Source organism: Myodes glareolus, chromosome 17 (assembly GCF_982192425.1).
Source record: "Myodes glareolus chromosome 17, mMyoGla1.1, whole genome shotgun sequence".
Classification (NCBI taxonomy): Eukaryota; Metazoa; Chordata; class Mammalia; order Rodentia; family Cricetidae; genus Myodes; species Myodes glareolus.
The window spans coordinates 40,534,563-40,549,837 of NC_142042.1; the positions used below are offsets into that span (position 1 = coordinate 40,534,563).

At 42.7% G+C, this 15,275-nt stretch overlaps 1 protein-coding gene across 3 annotated transcripts in view; it reads right to left on the reverse strand.

Moving 5' to 3' along the window:
• The window catches only part of Frrs1 (ferric chelate reductase 1), a 44,558-nt gene extending 36,016 nt beyond the window's left edge, over positions 1–8,542 (reverse strand). Inside the window, exon 1 of one of the 3 annotated variants that reach the window (XM_048456672.3) lies at positions 8,522–8,542. The gene's annotated coding sequence lies outside the window, so the exon portion shown is untranslated. Of the gene's footprint in view, positions 1–6,363; positions 6,515–6,605; positions 6,718–8,521 lie in introns of those variants that run through there. The other 2 variants (XM_048456670.3, XM_048456671.3) reach the window with 2 other exon arrangements.
• Between the last annotated feature and the right edge of the window lie 6,733 nt (positions 8,543–15,275).

Sequence of the window (15,275 nt, forward strand, 5' to 3'; positions counted from 1 at the left end):
TGTTTGAACCAGAGCTCACCAATATGACTAGCTAGCTGGCTCCAGGGATCTCATCGCTGCCTCCTAAGCCCTGGGATTACAGGCAGAACACCACACCTGCCGTGCATTTATGTAACTGTCCACAATCCAAACTAGATCCTCCCCACCTCCATCTATCCCTGTGACTTTCAACCTTGGCCACCATCTTCCCATTTCTCACCCCAGTTTCTCACGGGCTCATCACCCCATCTGGGAGGTTTCATAATCTTTCTACTGTTCTAGAACCACATCTGCCATCCTGTGACTCAACTGTCTATGTGAGCGACAGTAAGTTCAACTTGCTGAAGGAGATGCACACTTTTTCCTCCGGCAGGGTTCTCGTGTCTGATTATGGCCTGTCGACATATCTCCAATCCAAAAGCCTTGAAACCTCAACCTCTCAGAATGTGATACCTCAGTCTTCTACCCGTGCTGGGCAGAGCCCACCACGACTGCCCAGCCCTTTCCTTCTTCCTTCGCCATCTGTTTCCTGCCACTGCGGCGTCTGTCTGCTGCTTTCCTCTAACGCCCTCTCTTTCGTCCCAGGCTAATGAAACACTCTTGTTTCTATACTCGCTCCATCTGCATTAGTCAGGGTTCTCTAGAGGCACAGAACTTGTGGGATGAACATGTGTGTGTGAATATATATGTGTGCTTGTATGTATGTGTGTGAATATATATGTATATATGGAATATATTGAAATGACTTATAGGCTGCAGTCCAACTAACCCAACAATAACTATCATCTGTGAATGGAAAGCCCAAGAATACTGTCCTACATGGTTAGGTATCTCAGCTGGTCTTCTATATATGCCGGAATCCCGAGGAAGCAGGCTCCAATGCCAGTGAAGGAATATGTGTGCTGGCAAGGCAAGGGGAAGCAGGCAAAGAACAAGCGCTTCCTTCTTCCATTGTCCTTATATAGGCTTCAGGAAGAAGGTGTGGCCCAGAACAAAGGTGTCTTCCCGCCTCAAGATCCGATCAAAGGTGTGTGTCTTCCTGCCTCCAGATCTAGATCAAAAGCCTGTGTCTTCCAGCATTAAGATTTCTGGATTGTAGTTCATTCCAGATACAGCCAAGCTGCCAACCAAGAATAGCCATCAAACTACCCTAACCTCACTTCACCCCACAAGATGGTGTCCTAAAGATCAGTTTCCGTCAATCTCCTCTTTCTCCATTTATTACCTACTCAGAAATCATCAACTAAGGGTGCCAGTATTAGCCATATTGTGTTTCATACTTTCGAGGACATTTTTCTCTATACTATACTATACTATACTATACTATACTATACTGATGATGTAACATGTACTAGATCTTTTTTTTTCTATTTGTGTTCTGTCTTCTAACTGGAACCTTTTGTTTTCTCATCAATTTCCTACATAATATATGTATGTGTATGTGTGTTTATACACACACATATACACACATGCACATACATAGAACCTATAGATGACTCAGTGGGTTAAGGTTCATGTCACCAAGCCTGATGACCTGAGCTCAATCCTCGGGATCAACATGGTAGAAAGAGAAGGGGGGTTAAAATGTTTATGTATAGATAGGCATGGTGGCCCACACCTTTGATCCCAGCACTGGAGAGGCAGAGGCAGAGGCAGGCAGATCTCTAAGAGTTCAAGGCCATCCTGGTCTACAGAGTGAGTCCAGGACAGCCAGTCCAGAACTGTTACAAAGAGAAACACTGTCTTGAAAACCAAAAAAAAAAAGCACATATACATTTATAACATGCAGATACAGATAAAACTCTCCATACACTATGCTTACACACACACACACACACACACACACACACACACACACACACAGGTACACACCATCATTTCATTTAAAATGCAAAAGACTCCCGACCTTTAGTCCCAGCACTCAGAAGGCAGAGGCAGATTGAGTTCAAGTTCAGCCTGTTCTAGAGTTCCTGGAAAATCAGGGATACAGAGAGAAACCCTGTCTTAATAAAGCAAAAGTATAAAAATAAATAAATAATAAAATGCACATGACTAATAAATCTCAGTATTACCAAAGATATAAAGAACCGAACACTCGGAACTGAATAGAAGACCCAGATCTCAATCCACACATCTTTAAACACCTGAATTTTGATAAAGAAGCAAAAAATATCAAATGGAAAAAAGAAAGCATATTTAACAAGTGGTGCTGGCATAACTGGATTTCAACATGTAGAAGAATGAAAATAGATCCACATCTATCACCATGCACAAAACTCAAGTCCAAATGGATCAAAGACCTCAACATAAAGCCAAACACACTGAACCTCATAGAAGAGAAAGTGGGAAGTACACTTGTGTGGGAATTGCTACCCCGAGTTATATTTCCCTGCCCCCATTTGAGGTGCTTATCTGCAGAGAATCATAACTTCCCTCTGCTCCTGGAGTTGGATGAGGAAGTTTGAGTGCCCGTGATTATTCCTTGATCCCTGCTGGGGTCAGGTGACAGTCCCTACTGGGGACAGGTGAAGGTTGAGGGCACGTGATCAGTCCTTGACCCCTACTGGGGTCAGGTGAGAGTCCTTCCTTGGGTCAGGTGACAGTCCCTTCGCAGCCCCCTCCCCATTTGGTACCTTGGTATAAAAGCTAGCCCCAGCAGAACAATAAACAAGCTGCTGTTTCACCTCAACCTCGTGCTCTGTGGATTTCATTCAACCTGGACACCCTCCGCCGAGACTCGTGGTTGCCGAGACTCGTGGTTCCAGACCATGCTGGCGCGGTACACTTGAACTCATTGGCACAGGAGACTACTTCCTAAATATAAGCCCAGCAGCACAGACACTGAGAGAAACAATTAATAAGTAGGACCTCCTGAAACTGAAAACCTTCTGTAAAGCAAAGGTCACAGTCAACAAGACAAAATGACAGCCTATAGAATGGGAAAAGATCTTCGCTAACCCCACATCAGACAGAGGTCTGACCTCCAAAATAAACAAAGAACTCAAGAAATTGATCACCAAAAGAACACATAATACAATAAAAAAAAATGGAGTACAGACCTAAACAAAAAACTCTCAACAGAAGAATCTAAAATGGCTGAAAGACACTTAAGGAAATATTCAACATCCTTAGTCTTCAGAGAAATGCAAATCAAAACAACTCTGAGATTCCATCTTATACCTTTAAGAATGGCCAAGATCAAAAACACTGATGACACTGATAATGCTGGAGAGGTTGTGGGGAAAAGGAAACACTTCTGCATTGTTGGTGGGAATGCAAGTTGGTACAGCCCCTTTGGATGTCAGTGTGGCAATTTCTCAGAAAACTAGGAAACAACCTTCCTCAAGACCCAGTAATACCACTTTTGGGTATATATCCAAAGGATGCTCAATCGTGCCACAAGGACATATGCTCAACTATGATCATAGCAGCTTTGTTTGTCAAACAACCTAAATGTCTCTCAACTGAAGAATGGATAAGGAAAATGTGGTACATTTACACAATGGAGTACTACACAGCAGGAAAAAATAACAACATCTTGAGTTTTGCAGGAAAATGGATGGAGCTAGAAAACATTATTTTGAGTGGGTAACCCAGACACAGAAAGACTATTACCACATGTACTCAATCATAGGTGGTTTTTAAACATAAAGCAAAGAAAACCAGCCTACAAACTACAATCCCAGAGAACCTAGACAACAATGAGGACACTAAGAGAGACTTACATAGATCTAATCTACATGGGAAGTAGAAAAAGACAAGATCTCCTGAGTAAATTGGAAGCATGGGGACCTTGGGGGAGGGTTGAAGTAGGGGCGAAAAGAGGCAGGGAGGGAAGCAGAGAAAAATGTAAAGCTCAACAAAAATCAATAGAAAATAATAATAATAAAATAACCAAATTTAAAAAAAAGGAACGGAGCACGCACACAGAGCATAGAGAGCAGCCGTCACAATACTTTCAAAAGAAATTTCACAGTGCCCTAGTAAGCTAAAAATAAGCTTAACCTCTACAAGACACCCACTTCTACAAATTCATCCCATAGGAAAAAACACTCAGACAGTCAGTCAAGGAAAATTTAAAACAGCAAAGCTTAAAGATAATGTAAGAGAAGGGAAGTACTGACACACGCCTTTAATCCCAGCAATCACAGGCAGAAGCTGGTGAATCTCTTTGAACTCGAGACCAGCCTGATCTACAATGTGAGTTCCGGGACAGGCATAGCTGTTATATAGAGAAACCAGGCTCAAAAAAAAAAAAACCAAAAATAAGATAATTTAAAAGCTTGCAAAAGTAAACTGTGTTATAGCCGAACTATAGACTACTATCTACCAAGTTCAAAAAGGAACACAGAAGAAGGCAGGAAAGACAGCACACAGGAGACGGAGGTGGGACCATCAGGAGCTCAGGGGCATCCTCAGCTACACTGCAAATTTGAGGTCAGGCTAGGCTATGTGATGCATGAGATTCTGTCTCAAAAGCAAAAGAGAAGAATGAAATAGTTCCTAAAGAGAAAGACAACAACTAATTAAGTGTTTCACAAGGATTAACTCAACTCACAAAACTCCTAAAAGAATGAGCAGGGCAGTTGTGGCGCATGCCTTTACCCAGCACTCAGAAGGAAGAGGCAGACAGATTTCGGAGTTCGAAGCCAGCCTGGTCTACAGATAGAGTTCCAGGATAGCCAGAGCAACACAGAGAAACCCCCATCTCAAAAACAAAGCACACACACACACACACACACACAGTAAATGCACATTAATGCCACATTGAGAAGTGAAAAGTTAAGGAAACTGCAAAATGCTACATAATGTACCAAAACATACACAAATGAGCGTAAAAGGAAAAAGAGAAGGAAAAAGCACTATGCAACGCTTCTAACAGTTCTCAACGGTGGTCGTTCACCCTCAGAATGCACAGAATGGGAAGTAGAGGGCATTTCCTCTCTTTAATGCCCTTTCTCAGATATAGACAGATGACAGAAACAGAGACATATAGACATACATACACTCACATCGATGTATATTAATATATGTAATAAATCTTCTTTCTTTTCAAGATCTAAAACTGTTATTTTATTGTTCTAGGTAAGGATTGTTCATGTCTGTCATTAAAATGTTACTTATGTTAATGTGTGTTACTTATTGTTTTACATTTCAGTTTGACTTCCTTTTTTGTTTCTGTGAGACAGAGTCTCACTCTGTAACCTATACTGGCCTCGAACTTACTGTGTAGCCCAGACTGGTCTCAAACTCAAGGCAATCCTCCTGCCTCGGCCTTCCAGGTATTAAGGATTACAGGGGTAAGACACCATACCGAATTCCAGTTTGAATTTCTAATGACAAATACCCCAGTTGACACAGCAGACATAAACAAATGCTCTTTGACAACTTCAATACTCCTCAATGAGAGCAGAGCTCCCGTCTTAGGTTCGGCTGCCAGAAGTCAAGGTCATAAACTCAGCCAAAGCTAAACTGGTGGGAAGAAACAGTCCAGCTATAGCCCAGAGTCTCACTTCTTTATTGAGAATCTCATTCATGCATATAATTCTTTGATCGAATCAACCCCCTAAGCGGGCAGCGGCACACACCTTTAATCCCAGCACTCCAGAGGCAGAGGCTAGTGGATCTCTGTGAGTTCAAGGCCAGCCTGGTCTATGGAAAGTTCCAGGCCAGTAAGGGCTACTAAGTGAAACCATAAGTCAGGTCTCCATTTAAAATAACCTTCTTTCTTTGGAAGCTTGCCTAACTGTGCCAACCTGATATAAGAGTCCTCCTCTTAGAAATATTACCATAAAACTTGTAACGTAATTTTTCTGCCACAATTGGTGACTGACAGGTAGCAACAAAAAAGACATGCCCCAATGCTTTTGCAAATTGAATTTCATAAGAGTCTGACATTCCATGAGCAGAAAGGTATGTCACTGAAGGCAGAGCAAAACGAAATATGTGCCTACTAATTGACTACTAAAACTTTGCTGAACAAAACTTCCTCTGCAAATTCTAGCTTTGCTACCAGGAAGCCAACAGATAAATCCCTCCTCTGTATTAGCGAAGTGTAATAGACTCGCTCTTTTTCCTTCTCTTAATTCAGGAAAGGAAGATTCTAGTTGAACTGAAAGTTCGAAGTTTAGCTGTGTTACGAAAAATTCCACATACCAATTTAGTAGTTGAAAATTTCCCTTTGACCTTAGGCGTCAGGACAAATGCAAAAAGGAGAGAGGAGAGAGAGAGAGAGAGAGAGAGAGAGAGAGAGAGAGAGAGAGAGAGAGAGAAACCTTCACGTGGGCAATTATGACATTAGGGTTAAATGTAAAAGCCAAGTTGCTGTTGTTAAATTTTTCTTACGGTGCACAAATAAAGTCAGTACTTTGCAGGCCTACTTACCTGTCCTTACAACTACCCCTTTCTTGGGATTAGGGCTCGTCACTCAAAGTCACGAGGCTACGAACCTAAATCTTTAGAGAGATCAAGAAAAGCCTGCTGGCGAGTGCAGCCCCCATCCCGCCTCCTGACTGCCCCTGTCGGCGCAGCTGCCAGCGCACGCCGCTGTCGCCCAGCTGGCTTCGTTTTTTATAAGCTTTGCCAAGAGTTTTGACAGCGAAAACTAAACAGAGCGGGACTCTTACCTTGGGCAGAGGCAGCCTGACCCGACTTCCGCCTTGGTTCCAGCCCGTACCGCGGAGCAGCAGCTGGGCGGAGCCAGTTCCCTCCCTGGGAAGGCTGGCTGCCTGGTTGCCAAGCTGCACAACCTGATTTCCAAGAAAGGACGGCTTTTAGGACTACGTACCTGAAACTAAAAGGGTTGTGTTTCTAAAATGCTCTTTAGGTTTTTACTCACTAGTAATTGCTGCCCTGAGGAAATGTCACTTTTTTGCTTGTTTTTCTCTACAAATGTCTTTGAATGCTCGCCTGTTGCTTAAGACAAAAGGCACCTACTTGTGTCTAAGCAAGATATCCAGACTCAAAAAAACAATAGAATACTCACTCCCACTGGAATTTCATTTTGCAGTGTGAGTATTGAACTATCAGAGACACGCTAATAGTTGTATGTGTGTGTTTGTGTTAATGATTGGTTGAATATGGAATTCAAATTTACCATGAGAATTTACAGAGCAACCCCCCCCCCATTTGTTTTGTTTTCCTTTTGTTTTGTTTGAGACAGGGTTTCTCTGTGTAACCCTGGCTGTCCTGAATCTCATTCTGTAGACCAGGCTGGCCTCAAACTCCCAGAAATCGACTTGCCTCTGCCTCTAGATTAATCCTAGGTTAGGCCTGCACCACCACACCTGATTTTAGCCTACACACACACACACACACACATCTTTTTTTTAACTCCAGCAGTGCTCCACAAACTATTCAATTACCTACAAAAAGCTCTAAAGGAATCAGAGTGCACAAATTATAAAAGATGTGACAGAATTCTTTTACTTCGTAAAGTGCTACCTGAAATGCATGGGATTTGTTTTGTTCCATTTCCCCTTAAGCCTTTAGTCTGTGTCTTGCATTATTTTGCAAAAGAAAATGTTCAGGGCAAAGGAAAAGAATTGTATTTGAAAATGTTAAGCCCGTCGCTTCCCAACCTTGACTAACCTTTGCGAACTGAGGAAAGATCACAAGGCGTGCTTTGGCCTGTGGATACCCATTGCCCAACACCAGTAAATTCTTTAAATCCATTTGAAGAGAGACGAGATAGGGAAGAACACCCACCTCTAAACTGTCTAGCAAGAACTAGTAACGTTCAACAAACAATTTACCCCTCCCCAGCCCCACCCCCACCCCCACAGCAGCAGCCGCCCCAGGAGATTAAGAAAGGCTTTAAATAAGATGAGAGTCCAGATCCTGTTTCCCAACCTAAAGCAGCTTGGAACATTAAAACTTTCTAAGTCAGCTGATTTTCAGTACAGAGCCACAGGTTTGAGGTCCAACCCATGCCCCAACAAGCCACACTCCTCCCCGACAAGCCAGCCATCCTCCATAAGCGAATTTAAAAAGACAAGCTAATAATGAAAAGCAAAAGGAGAGATTTATTTAATGTATTTGACTATATAGGGAAGAGGAACAAAGGTCTGGCCACACGTGCACACATGTACACACACACACACACACACACACACACACACACACACACACACATCAGTCTGCCTTTCCTATAAGATAAAAGAATAGGGTTCAAATAGGCGTCTGGTCAAGGTGTGGTCCCGGACCTACCACGGTCTCAGCTCAGGATCTCTCATGCAAAGTCATATGAAAAGAAAGTTCTTAATCTTTCTCTGGGAGACAAATTCCTCCTCTGGAGCACCCCAGAGATTCAACTATCTCAGCTCCCTGCAGGATATACCTGGAGACATTCCACTTCAATAGTTTGATCACCAAAGAGAGGAGTACAAATGTCCCCTTAGCCGCTTTCATTCCAGCCTGAGAGACTGGTTACTGCAAGGCAGTGGCTTAGCTATCCACAACTGCGATTAGGGGCCTTGTTCGCTTTGCAGGCCAACAGTATGTTAAAAGTCTATGAAAACGAGTAATACTTCTGATAACTCACCACAGTCTTATGCAGCGAAGACTGGAAGTTGCTGGGGGAGCTGAATGAGGAGGCTAGCCTTTTCCAAAGACACCCTTCCCGGGCCTATCACTTCCCTCCAGGTCCACAGCTAAATTCCTCTTATCAGCCACCCCCAGTTGTTCACCTCTACAGCCAGCTTCTTCTTCAGCTGCTTATCAGTTGTTCCAAAAGAGGCCAGGTTTATTTAAAATGTCCAGTGGAGCCTGAAATCGAAGACACTGGAAGTTCTCTACTGGAGGCACTAGGGAGGTTCTAAATCAGCTCTTCCTAGCCTACCTTCAGGGCCCCTTTACAGCTCTCAGCCTGTCTTGTATCCCTTCCTTTGGCTATCAGACTACTGAGACAAAAGACCCCAAGAAATTAGAGCTCTCCTGAGAAACTCTACAAGGGAAAAGAAAAAGGCTTGTGGGGACAGCCAGAGGAGGAACTTGTCTCTAGGAGAGATTTGCAACTTGTGCTTGTAGCCTTGCAGGACAGAATGAAAGCCAGACCAGCACAAGTAGGACCACGCCTTGGCCACGTAGCTTAGGTATGTATTATCGCTTGACTTCCCATTTAAAACTTCCTTTTGTAAGAAATATCAAATATGAGTCTTTTTCATCAAATGCTATAAAACTTTTATTTAAGACAACAGATAAATAGATAAAATAGAAGATTAGTTAGCCATTTGTTTTCCTTTTTCTTTTCTGTTTTCTTTTTCAATTTCTTCTTCTTCTTCTTCTTCTTCTTCATCATCATCATCATTTTTGTCTGTGTTTGAATTCGTTGATGCTTTTGAGACAGGCTCTTACTACTTGCTCCTGGCTGGCCTGGAACTTGCTATGCAGATAAGGATAGCCTGAAACTTCCCCCAGTCCTCCTGCCTCTGACACCTGTGTGATGGGGTCACGGGAGTACACCATCACATCCATTTTACTCTGCCAGACAAAGGAGGAAAGTAAGGCCTGTGCTACACAGTGACTAACCCTAAGGTCATTGTGCTAAGTAAAATAACCTAGTCTTCTAAGTTGGGGAAATCCCTGATGTACCCATGGAATTTTCCAAGTAATTGACACTAAAAATAGTTCCTTCATGAAACCAGGCATACGCCTGTAATCCACTCAAGACACTAAGGGAGAGAGCATGTTAATACGAGGCCATCCTGGGCTGTTCAGCAGGACCCTGTAACAAACAAAGAGACAAAAATGACTTCTCTGCCAAGTAAAAGATCATACTTTCTGAAATCAGTCCCATTTGGGTTGAAATCCCAGCTTTGTTGATTAACAGCTGGCTGCCAGTCAAGCCATTTAACCTCCTAATCTCTCTTTGTCCGTATAAGAAACTCTGTATACATAAGTAGGGTGGTTATGTATATTATTTCATGATGTAATATTTCATCACATGAGAACTTCTGTGGTCTTGAGAACTGGCTTCTGACACTGTCTTTAATAGCTACCGTTAGAGTGACAATACACACATATGTGAGCTGCCATCCCCACAGCCACGCAGTCACTAAATACTCCATCTTCTACTCCTGAACTCAAACATAGCTTCAGAACACTGCTCAGGATATGAGGCCAGGGAATCAACGCCGGTGGGTGGGAAGTTCCACCCCCCAGAAGCAAGCCCTACCGCCGGGACAACAGCGTTCCTTCTACTTCTCATTTCTAGGAGCCAAACAAAAAGCAGATATTAAATGCAAGGTCTCACTTTAATTAAGTAGTAGAAAGATAGAAAGTCTCTTGTTTTGCTTTTCCCCTCCTCAAACTCACTTGAATTTCAGTTCATTTAAAGGCTGGTATTATCAACCATAATGAAAGCATAGTTGACATTTTTCAACCCCTTTAATTGTGTTATTTTCTCTTTCTGTCCTTTTAATTTAGTGGCAGACAATATTACATTTCATAATGAAATACTGCGGGCATGGCACTGCTGACCAAAGGGAAATATTAGAGGGTTGACTTGGCTTAACCAAGATAATAAGATCTCTGTTGATTATCTAAAGACACGACACAAAGTAAAAAAAATCTTGGTGATTATAGTCAGTGGCCTCTTCTATTTTCTATGAATTAGGGTTACACTGCACTAAAATTTCTGTCCTATTATTATTAAATTTGCTAAAGTAAATGTAAAAAAGAAACCAAAAAAATTAATACAGTAAAATGGAATTGAAATCTAATCATGGTTAATCTCAATTTTTTTAACTTACTCAATTATATAATAATGCAAGAATGGCATGATTTACCCCAGAACTTTGTTTAATGGTTCTTGAACTATGGGAAAGGGGTCATTTATTTTGAGATGATTCATCTCATGCTGAGGGTCTTTAATATATAAAGATGTAAAGTAGTCTCCAGTACTGGGAAAAAGACTGCACACTATTACAGTAAGAGCAAGAAGGAATAGATTTATCAGTTAAGTAAAGTGTCATTTGTTTTAAGTACAAAACATTACATAATAAGGCAACGGGTATAACTTAAGCTCTACAGCCCATTTAGCCATTTCTGTAATAATCTTTTCCCCCTCAATTAAGTAAACCTTCAAAGTTGTAGAATTTTAAATTTGACTTCTGGTAAGCACAGAGGTAAGACAAGTTCTCAGCTCCCAGGTGTCCCCATTCAGCAGGACAAGCAACAACGCATTCATCAATGGTTGCTTCTTTGTTATAACAACTTCTGTATAAAGGTGTGGGAGCCTAGAAAGAAAGACCTAGAGTTGTGTGAGTCTTTCCCTAAGAAGGAAAAACAAGGAGTTTCCCAGTGATTAGAAAGAAAGAGACTGGGGAGGTGGAGACCTTGTGTCTCACTGAGGAGCAGAATGAACAGTGATTCTTGCTCTTCAACCCCTAAAGAGAGAGCTTCTTCTACCCTCTGTGTCCTAGACTCGAATACAAGATCAAAAGGCCTTTCCCCAAAAGTGTCTAATTGCATAAAACTTAACTGCAGATATAAATGTGGGATCCTCATAGAACAATAGTATCAAACCAAGGGGTTCAAGTCCATTCTGCTTTTATCAAAGCAATCAGCCAGGAAATGTGGGTCAAAACAAGAGGCCAGACAAGAAAGTCCAAGAACAGCAGCAGTGAGACATCCATAATGATTGGGTTAGAAGCAGAGATGTGGATTACTTGGGAAATAGGGCAAGAACTCAAGCAGGAACCTGGAGATGGGGACTGAAGCAGAAACTACAGGGGACTGCCGCTGACTGGCTTGCTTTCTATGACTTGCTCAACATGCTTTTCCTACAACCCAGGACCACCTACCCGGGGGTTGAACTGCTCACAGTGGGATAGGCCCTCCAACACCAATCATTAATAAGGAAAACACCCCCACAAACTTGCCCATGGCCTGTCTAACAGAGGCATTTTCTCAGTTCAAGGTCCCTCCTCCTGGACTACCCTGGCCTATGCCAAGTGGACCAAAACCTGATACACTATTACAATATAAACAAACAAACAAAAACACAAAAGCAACAAAAAAAACACTAATAAACAAGAGCATATACTTTCTTGTTTATATCAAGGATCTCATATTGTAATATTAATATCACAATTAAAAATCATTCTAACTTTTTAAAATTCCAGGATTTTTAAAATTCAAACACTCTGAAAGTTTAGTCTCTTTAAAAGTTCAAAGTCTCTCAATGTGGGCCCTTATAAAATTAAAACAAGTTTAAATTAACCCTTTCTTATTCCTAGAAGGAAGAGTCAGGGCATGGTCTCAGCTAAGTCTAAGAGTGTAAGAAGTTCAGTTTTGGACATCTGGGACTCACTCACACCCTTCTGGGCCTGGGCTGTCCCACCTCTTTGGCTCTGCCCTCCACTGCACACACAGTGTGTTGCGACGAGCCACAGAATACTGAAGTAATTATTCAGCCGTCACTTCGTAAGGTCAACCCATCAGAATCAAGGATTCTGTTAGAGGATTAAACCAAGACGTAAGGTGTGTTGGAGTTACTGCCTTGTCAATGGGTTAGCTGTTTTCTTGCTGTAGATTTCTCGCGGTAGCTTATTCCCAGCTGATACAAATTTGTGATATTTCTCCCACAGTTCAGCACTATTTGACCATTTATTGGGCACAATTTGCTCTATGCATTTGGGGTATGCTGATAACATCCCTTAGCTCTGTGTGAAAACAGTCGCACAGTCAAAAAGACTTGTTTCCCACTGCCAGGTCTTTGTTCCTTTCTCCAACGTAGAGATCTAGCTGCCTTCCTGCAACTATCTTTATTGGCAGGCATTTGGTCTGCCTTAAGTGTCCAGGCAAAAATATTTCACTTAAGACATTCCCAGATCCAAGGACATAGAATTACTACCTGCCTAAAACTGTTTATTCATTGCTACTTAGATAGAAAATAAGCATGCCCTGGTTTTACCTTGCTTGCAGGTAAGAGAAGCAATGACCTAAACTAACCTCACACCAAAAGATTCTTAACTCCTTTCCCTAACTTCTATTACTTCACTATTACTTCTATAACTTCACTAACTATTCTTAACTTACCGTCATCTTGGCCTAGTAACCCAAGATTTTAGCTTAAGATTTACTGCTTGTGTTTACCCTGGGACAATAACTGGAAAGGTAATCAGTCATTTGCTTGGCCCCACGGAAAAGGAAGTTTTCTTGCACACCTGCTGAAGATCTGAGCCATCAAGACCTGGCTGGAAGGTGCCAGGTTCCGTTTCTTGTGCAAACTAAGCCTAAATCCTCTCTTTGTTCTACAACCTTAAGCAATGGATGCTATCCTTAAACCTAAAAAGCTTCTTTTAATCAACTGACTATAGCGAAAGTGCCACAGCAGACCAAAAGCTGTTCGGATTCCTCCGCTGCTCAGGCAGGTTGCCTAGCTACCACCTGTAGTGTGCTCCGCCTGTCGGAAAAACTGCCCAAGTGCTGCTTGGAAGTGGCGCATGGAGAAAAAAAAAAACAGTTTTTACCTTATGATATCTGCTGATTAATAGATTTTTAGTTTAATATTTAACACTTAAAGAATGTAGATACACGTCACCACAGAACTTTCATATGGCGATGGATGGAGATAGAGATAGAGACACATATTGGAACACTGGACTTAACTCCCTAGGTCCAAATGAGAAGCAGAGGGAGGGAGATCGTGAGCAAGGAAAGCAAAATCAGAGGGGGCCTTCATCCGACGATGGATGGAGATAGAGACGGAGACCCACATTGGAGCACTGGAAGTCAGGACCGCGAAGGGTGCGTTCACCCACTGATACAAGGGGACTGATCTAATGAGAGCTCACCAAGGCCAGCTGGACTGGGACTGAACGAGCACGTGATCAAACCGGAGTCTCTGAATGTGGCTGACATGGGGGCTGACTGAGCCCCCGAGGTCCAAATGAAGACTAAGAAGCCGTTGACAATGGCACTGGGTCTTGTTTCGTCTGCATGGACTGGCTTTTTGGGATCCTGGTCTGTTTGGATGCTCACCTTCCTGGACCCGGAGGGAGGGGGGAGGAACTTGGATTCCCCACAGGACGGGAAACCCTGACTGCTCTTGGGAATGGTGAGGGAGGAGGAGAGGGAGTGGGGGGAGCGGGAGGGTATTGGGAGGAGAGGAGGAAGTGGAAAGAGTGTTTTCGGATACTTGAATAAAAAAAAAAAGAATGTAGATACACACACGATGTCTCCCTTTTAGGCTCCCTTATTGATTTAATCCCTAATTGACCTCATTGAGGAGCCTTCACTACCACGCTACTAGCTGGTGCCATAATTGATAACTGACAGTTATTGCTCTGCGTGTAAATCTTATCTGCCTTGGTGACTCTGAGAAACTCCAGCCTCACATTACATTGCCAAAAGAATCACTGTTGTAAATGTATATCTACCGGTCCCCTCGAGAACTTTTAGTACAACAATAGACATAGATAGAAAGAACGCGTTGTGAGTAGATTCTTTTTCTGTAGCTCTCGGGTTTTAATTCCTCTGCTTATTGTAGCTTCTCTTTTGAACCCCGAGACGACGCTTAAGGTTGGACCTTACAAGCCATCGTTAGTGTGGCTCCTATGCTCAGACCAGCTCTGCTCCACAGTGTCTTTGTGGTCATCCTTCAGTCCTGGCATCTCCAATATGCTGGTGTCTCAACTAGACCTGGGCTGCACCTTCACCCATAGCCTCTCCTGGGCCCCTTTCTGGAACTCTGATGATACCACATGGTACCAAGCCTCAGCTTCGCTCCGTGAACCTTTGAATCCTGGAGCTCCCACTGAAAGATAGGTTGTCATTTCACGTCCTCTATCCACGGCAGGGAAGACTGGAAGAAAATCAATGTCAAGATCAATGCTCTCAAGTTCAATCTTGCAGAGTCGCCAAATGGAATTAGCTTTCAGTGTAGAATCATGCAAATAGTAGAGTAGAAAAGTATGAGAAAAGGGGAGAGAGAGAGAGAGAGAGAGAGAGAGAGAGAGAGAGAGAGAGAGAGAGAGAGAGCAATCCAATTTGCTCATTTGAGGCACTAACTGAATACTAGCCTAAACGAAATGCCATAGTGTAGTGATGGTTTGTTTTGTGCTCTAACAAATAAAGCTTGTCTGAAGATCAGAGGGTGGAGCTAGCCACTAGTTAACCATAGAGACCAGGCAATGGTGGCACACATCTTTGATCCCAGCACTTGGGAGGAACATACCTTTAATCCCAGCACTGGGGATATGGAGATAGGAAGTGATAAGGCTGGGCGGAGAAAGGAATATAAGGTGGGAGGAGACAGGAGTTCATCTTTCAGTCTGAGGAGTTCATAGAGG